The sequence below is a fragment of the Colias philodice genome, chromosome 1 (assembly GCF_061535455.1).
Source record: "Colias philodice isolate Cphi_HAF_F1 chromosome 1, ilColPhil1 Martin Lab GWU primary, whole genome shotgun sequence".
Lineage (NCBI taxonomy): Eukaryota > Metazoa > Arthropoda > Insecta > Lepidoptera > Pieridae > Colias > Colias philodice.
In genome coordinates, this window is record NC_143086.1 from 7,926,533 (window position 1) to 7,933,327 (window position 6,795).

At 34.8% G+C, this 6,795-nt stretch overlaps 1 long non-coding RNA gene across 1 annotated transcript in view; it reads left to right on the plus strand.

The window, feature by feature from the left end:
* LOC149491209 (uncharacterized) overlaps window positions 1–6,795 on the plus strand; it is a 445,824-nt gene that overhangs the window by 370,467 nt on the left and 68,562 nt on the right. The gene's annotated exons all lie outside the window — the stretch shown is intronic.

The window sequence follows — 6,795 nt, forward strand, 5'->3', positions numbered from 1 at the left end:
AGTTTTAACAAAAGATTGAAAAATCGCCCCTAAATCACTTTAAAGCCGTATAAATGTAATACATAATTGAATCACTGATTTAGAAAATGCATGACCATCATATAGGTATAAACACCATACCTAACAAAAACCTCGAATGAGTAGGTCCTAGCAACTTCTGCTTAATCAGACAATAGATAACTTTCAGTAACCGAGTGTATTATATCTAAACAACAACTTCGTAATTGAACTGCTACTGTTTTTCGAAGGAAATGAACACCATTTAGGTCCTAACGCTGACCCTTTTAACCTAGAATACTACTTAAGTACCTAATAACTATTGATACTACGGGATACATCGTCTAGAAGCATTCATATTCTGTACATATTACAGATGAAATGACATTTGTTTTCAGTATCGAAGACTGTATTAATCCCGCAATCCTTAGCGTACTATAAACAACTAGACTCACGATCGCCTTTTAAACAATTGTCAAAAAATGTCCGACCAGTGATGTTTAAAAGGCTTATTAGACCACCCAATTTTTAGGGACCCTAACCCTAACTAAGAGTGGTGTAATAAGACTTAGGGAGTTAGTGTACCGATTTAGGGCGATCGGGTCTGCCCGATCTGCCTAGCTCCCTAAGCGCCCTGCAGATTGGGTAATGTAATAACGTTTAGGGCGGTTTGGGAGCTCAGTTGCCGCGCGACTAGTGCGTGGAGTGGCTGCTTTTGTATGTAAGGTGTCACCAAACTTCCCTACTACAGGTTTATATAACTTAAAAGGGAAGTTCCAAATGTTTGTGATCACACCGCCATGTTAACAAATAAATAAATTGTTTAAATCAATTGTTTATTTAATTGTTTTAAAACTCAACAAGTGTTCAAATTGTTCTGCACCTACTCTAATTAATTCATTAAAACTCCCGGTTCAAGCACGCTTAGTATTTGCATATTTGAAAGCTTTTCACGTAACCGCAAATACTCTTTCACCCAGATCTTTCTCTTCTTTTTTTAATATTTGTTATTGCGTCAACGGTTGCCACTGCTACAGCAACTTTTTGAAGTTTCGATACTGACGGCGGCATAATGTAAAATGCAACAATACGTTTATCTCTCTAGACATTCGCGTATAAACTGAGTTAGGGCCCAATTCGCAGAGAAGTGTAATAAGCGCCACACTAACTAGGGAACACGCCCACCCTAGATGCAGGGCCCTTCATATCGGGTAGTGTAATAAGCCTTTAAAACGTTCGTTGAAATAAACAGCGTAGGTATTTCGTGGCAGTATTGTTCAGTCTCTTGTATCGCTCATCAGAAAACTCTGCCTAAGGCCATTCTCCCATTGCGATACGCACAGGCGATTCAAGTAGGTATCCTGCAAGTCTCGGAGACTAGTCGCCGCAGAGTATCTCACATACATTTGTATGTAGGCTCGCACACTACGCTACCGGTACAATGCGTGCGTATCGTAATGGGAGAATGGCCTAATACACGCGAAAGCAGAGTTTTTCTTCGGACAATTTTTGGTCAAAATTGTGAGTGTACTCGATTATTGTATGTCTATGCTCGTTATATGTAAATTCAATAGAGAACAGATAGACTATCATCCAAAATTCAGCGAAAAGTTTAGAATTTTTAACTATTGCTATTTTGTTACCTTTTTAAACAACATACATAATAATATATAGGTACCTATTTACTGAAGGATCTGTACAGGAATATTTAAGTATTTGAAGTAAATTAAGTACATTTGTCTATATATAAGAGCGATAGATTGCACCTTTACTTATTAAAGATATCAAAGGTATTTTGTTTTCGACTTTCGTTGTCGTTTTTCGTTCATTTCAATATTAATCTCTAATTTCACTCGTGCGCTCATTATAAAACATCGAATTACTTTGAAAACATAAATATTTTTAAATAATTAAGAGTAAAACATAACGGATATGAAGCTTTGGTTGCTTATTTTTAAACAAAAAATATAATATTTTAATAGAGAAAATAGTAGAGCACACAACACTATGGCATACGAATATATCGTCGAATCGTCAAATTTTTAGGATAATATATATTTTTTTTTATAATTGTGATATATTATTACTATGTATACTTAAAATCTAACTTATATTGTACAATCAATAATTATAAAACTATTAAACATAACATGTTCCTTATATGCTAGTACAGGCAAACATAGTATACTTATTGAAAATCTGAATAATACACATTCACCAAATATTGTATTGTAAACGTATAAAATACTATACAACGTCGAATTAAGGGTTAAATTATTACAAAAAAATAATAATATATATTAAAGTACTTCCAATCATCTACGTAAATTATAATTGCTTTCTTGATATTATCAAAAGAAACGCCCATCATACATTTTAATCCCACTTCTGATATAGGGCATTTGTATAAGGCAATGTGTATTTTAAATAGTTCAGTAATAAATTACAACAAGCCAACCCAAAAACATGTTAAACTATTGGAAGTCAAATGTACTTCAAAAAATAAAGCTCAGCTATTAATCAGATCTAGAACTAAGAACAATTTCATATCACAAACAAGAATTCTTATAGATAAATACGTTCCACAAAACACCCTTATAAAGTTAAACTATATGAAAATAATACGGTTACGGTTTATAGTAATATTGGTTGTATACTCTATGAATAACATATGGCTGTATAACCTAACTATTGTCATAGTATAAAGAGAACAAGTAGACCGTCTCCCGGCGTTTAGAAGCGAACGGTACCTAAGCTCGCGAGGCGCAGGGCTGTCACTTGTCACGTTGATAGTTTAAATCACTACATAGTATAAAACAAAGCCGATTTCTCTGTCTCTATGCCCATTTGTATGCTTAAATCTTTAAAACTACGCAACGGATTTTGATGCGGATTTTTTAAATAGATAGAGTGATTCAAGAGGAAGGTTTTAGTGTATAATTTAGGTTTAAAACAAAGCGGGCGAAGCCGCGGGCGGTAAGCTAGTAATAGGGAATATGCATAAAATTTGAAATGGCCTAAAATATTTTTTTCTCGAATACTTATTATGGTAATATTATAATGAAAAGGATTTTTTTTTATTTACTTATTATTTAAACCCCTAAAATAATATTCAAAAAGTGCAAAATAAGGGAGCGAAATTCAAACTTCCAAAACGCGCCACCACTGGTCGAACGAAATGTGACGTCATCTGTCACGACATTGTATTCATCAATCCACTTAGAGCCAGCGCGCACGAGCAACTTTGTCTCCGCAACTATTTTGTCTCCGCAACTATTTTGTCTCTCCCACCCATGGGCGAGTATGAAAGTGCGCGCACGTAGCGACGCAACTCCCCATACATTATGATGGGAGAGACAAAATAGTTGCGGAGACAAAGTTGCTCGTGCGCGCTAGCTCTTATTCCACAGTAAACACTAAGGTAAACACCCACTGGACGTGTCATGTGACGTCACGCAAAGCGCGGGCAAAATGGCGGCGTTTGAACTGCTTAAATTTTTTAAAAGTTTTAAATTTCATTTTTAAAAATATCTAGAGTATTTAGAAGCCCATTAATATTTTTTTCTACGTTATAAAATAGTAAACTATTAATTTAAGACAAAAAAGAAAAACATGAATATTCCCCATTGCATAAACAAACAACTCCGACCGCTCAAAGCAATGGCGCAGCCCTATCGAGAACGGTCCATGAGAAGTAACCGAGCGGCGTTGTGTGCGTGTGTCAATTTTTGGAAGATAACTTACTTGTTCTATTTATACTATGCTATTAAATAGAAAAGAAAATAAACATTATAAAAATATTGACATAAATACATGGCTATGGGAAGACAATACGGATCATATTACTATGTCTATTGCTTTCATGTTAGGAATTCCGGACCAAATTTTCAACACCTAACTAAATTTTATATGTTTATAAATATTTTGTCTCTTTTTTGTGCAATGAAATGAGATAGACCGGGAGATACTGACACAAAATTTCGAGTCATTTGTAACAGGATGGCGGTTCTACAGGGGTCTTAGTACGCAATGACAAAAAGAAAAATGATGGTGTGAACGCTGGTACCGGTGGGTTAGTCGCGTGGGCGTTAGTCGAACTCGTCGGAAAAATAGCGAAAGTCAAACGATTTGTAACACAAAAATTTTTGAATTACCGATAGCCCATAAAAAAGAAGTAGGTGGTAGTGTCATGCCATACTTTTCCGGTATGACTTACAGCCCGCCATACCGACGCGAATGTGTTGATTTAAAAAAAACAATTATTCAACCATTTGTACCAAGCTAACTTTTGCACAGGTAACCATCGTCGTGCAGCCATTTACGAAAATCGCCATGCCATACTTTTCGGACGATTCCAAATGGTCGCCATACCGCCGAAAATCTGCAAAATTTTTTTATTTCGCCTATCTTTTTGTACCAGTATTGCATTTGGCTTTTTGGAGAGTATTTGATAAAATGTGACCATTATTATATTTGCCATACTTCTAGTAGGGGGAAAAAGTGCTGTCATACTTGAAAAATAAATTTATTATTAATTTATATAAGTGAAGATTTCCAACACCTAGATCTTTGAAATTTTGTATTTATATTCGTCGATCCTCAAACTTACAGGAAAAATAAGTGCCATACTGTTACATATCGTTTGACTTTCGCTATTTTCCGACGAGTTCGACTAACGCCCACGCGACTAAGCCGCCGGTACCAGCGTTCACACCATCATTTTTCTTTTTGTCATTGCGTACTAAGAACCCTGTAGAACCGCCATCCTGTTACAAATGACTCGAAATTTTGTGTCAGTATCTCCCGGTCTAAGATGCTTTCGTATAAATTTGGATGTTGAAAAATCAGGCCTTGTTAATTGTATACTTGTATAATGTTTGGCACAGTATTTATAAACTACTTTAGAATATATGAAAATAAGGTACATAGGTTAGATATCAAAACATATATTTAGTACATAGTATACTTGGCATCTAATATGGAAGAATCGTCTAGTTATGCATGTTTCATGAAATATAAGTAGGTATCATAATATTTTAAGTACATAAACTACTAAGTAAATTGTGCCCATAAAGTGAAGTTTTCAAGTAAATTATAATATCAATAGTAAACTATGAGTACTATTAAGAATGGGTATTAAGATACGTCGAATATAATAATAAATACAGTTACTTTTAGAAATACGCTTAATCAAAATCATCTCTAATCATATTTCTTAAAGGCTTATGAAAATTAAACATGTGTGATGCAAATAGTTTATAATAAGGCCCTGCGCAGACGGCGCACTTTTTGTGCGATCGAGTCTGCGGCGCACAAAAAGTCTGCATGGCGCGCAAAAAGTCGGTCGCGGATTTTTCACAGACTCAACGCACACGACGCACATTTTCGATCATTTTGTCGGCAGAGCTGTAGGGACGTAGACGCTATGGAAATCGTGCAGAGATCGCGAAGTATTATTTTGTACATGAAGTACAGAAAAAGAAAAAGAAATAGAGAATTTTGGGTACATCCTATACTTTCGGAAAGATTACTGAAGGGACAGTTCCATAATAAACATTCAATTCTGAAACAACATCCGGCAAATTTTTTCAAATTTTATAAAATGTCTGTTATTACATTCTACCTATACCTCTGGCGCCATGATAATAGATCGCGTGCGTTACATCCACCCCTAGCAAATGCAGATTGCCGACTAAAGTGTGCGCCGTCTGCGTTAGCGCGCGTTGAAGCAAACGTTCAATTCTTTTCACACACTTTTTGTGCGGAGCGGCGCGCCGCGGCGCGGTGCGGTCTGCCCGAATTGCAAGGATTTTTTGTGCGCCGGACTTTTTGCGCGTCGTGTGCGTTACTGCATATAATTTCATAGGTTCTATTTTCACAGACTAAAAAGTGCGTCACGGATAGTCTGTCGTCTGCGCAGGGCCTAAGTTTCATATTATAATACATATTATTTAGTAATCAAAACAATAAGTTTTTGGTATTGATAAGTGACGTTTGATTTTAAAGTCTGTTTTTTTAAGAAGTGCCTAAAATGTATTTTAAGTAGAAATAAGTACGTTTAAATAAATATATTATAGCTCTCTAAATCAACAAGAACACAACATTAAGCGTACCATTTAAGTACCTAATTTATTTCTATTGTAACATACATACATATTCAACAGCGAACCAGCACAATTATAAAACGACGTTAAGAATAAATTAATAACTAATAATTTAGTAAGACGTTACGAAAATAAATTTTTTAAATTAAATAAAGCTTACAACAATTATATTTATTGTAACCGGTTGAAATAATATAAAAAATACATAATAGAATTACTTAATTATATTAAGTTACGGCACATTATTATTAAGTATTGGAACAATGAACAGTGTTCCAGAATCAAGAACCTTCAAAATATCAAAATTTCCCCCAAAATTTTGTAAAAATTAAAATCAAACAATTCTTAATCAGATCAAAATCAACGAAATCACCTTTTTTGGTAGAGGTATAAGTAACATTAAGCAAATGTCTCACTCAGATGTAAAAATTGTAAAAATGAAATGAAAAAAAATCGCGATGGCCGTAAAATTTGTCACCTTAGCAACTGTAACCATAGTAACGAATATGCTTCATTAGCTGAAATATTGGCTCCATCTTGAATCTGGTTATTATTTCAGGAAATTATGTTAGAGCCAAAATTGCGAATGATAGTTCGAGAAAGCATAAGTGAAGGCTGTGGGCTGAATGCCTTTATATGGGGAAACTTTGTGATGATAATTCTCTTCTTTTCGATTTACGCTATGAATGGCACT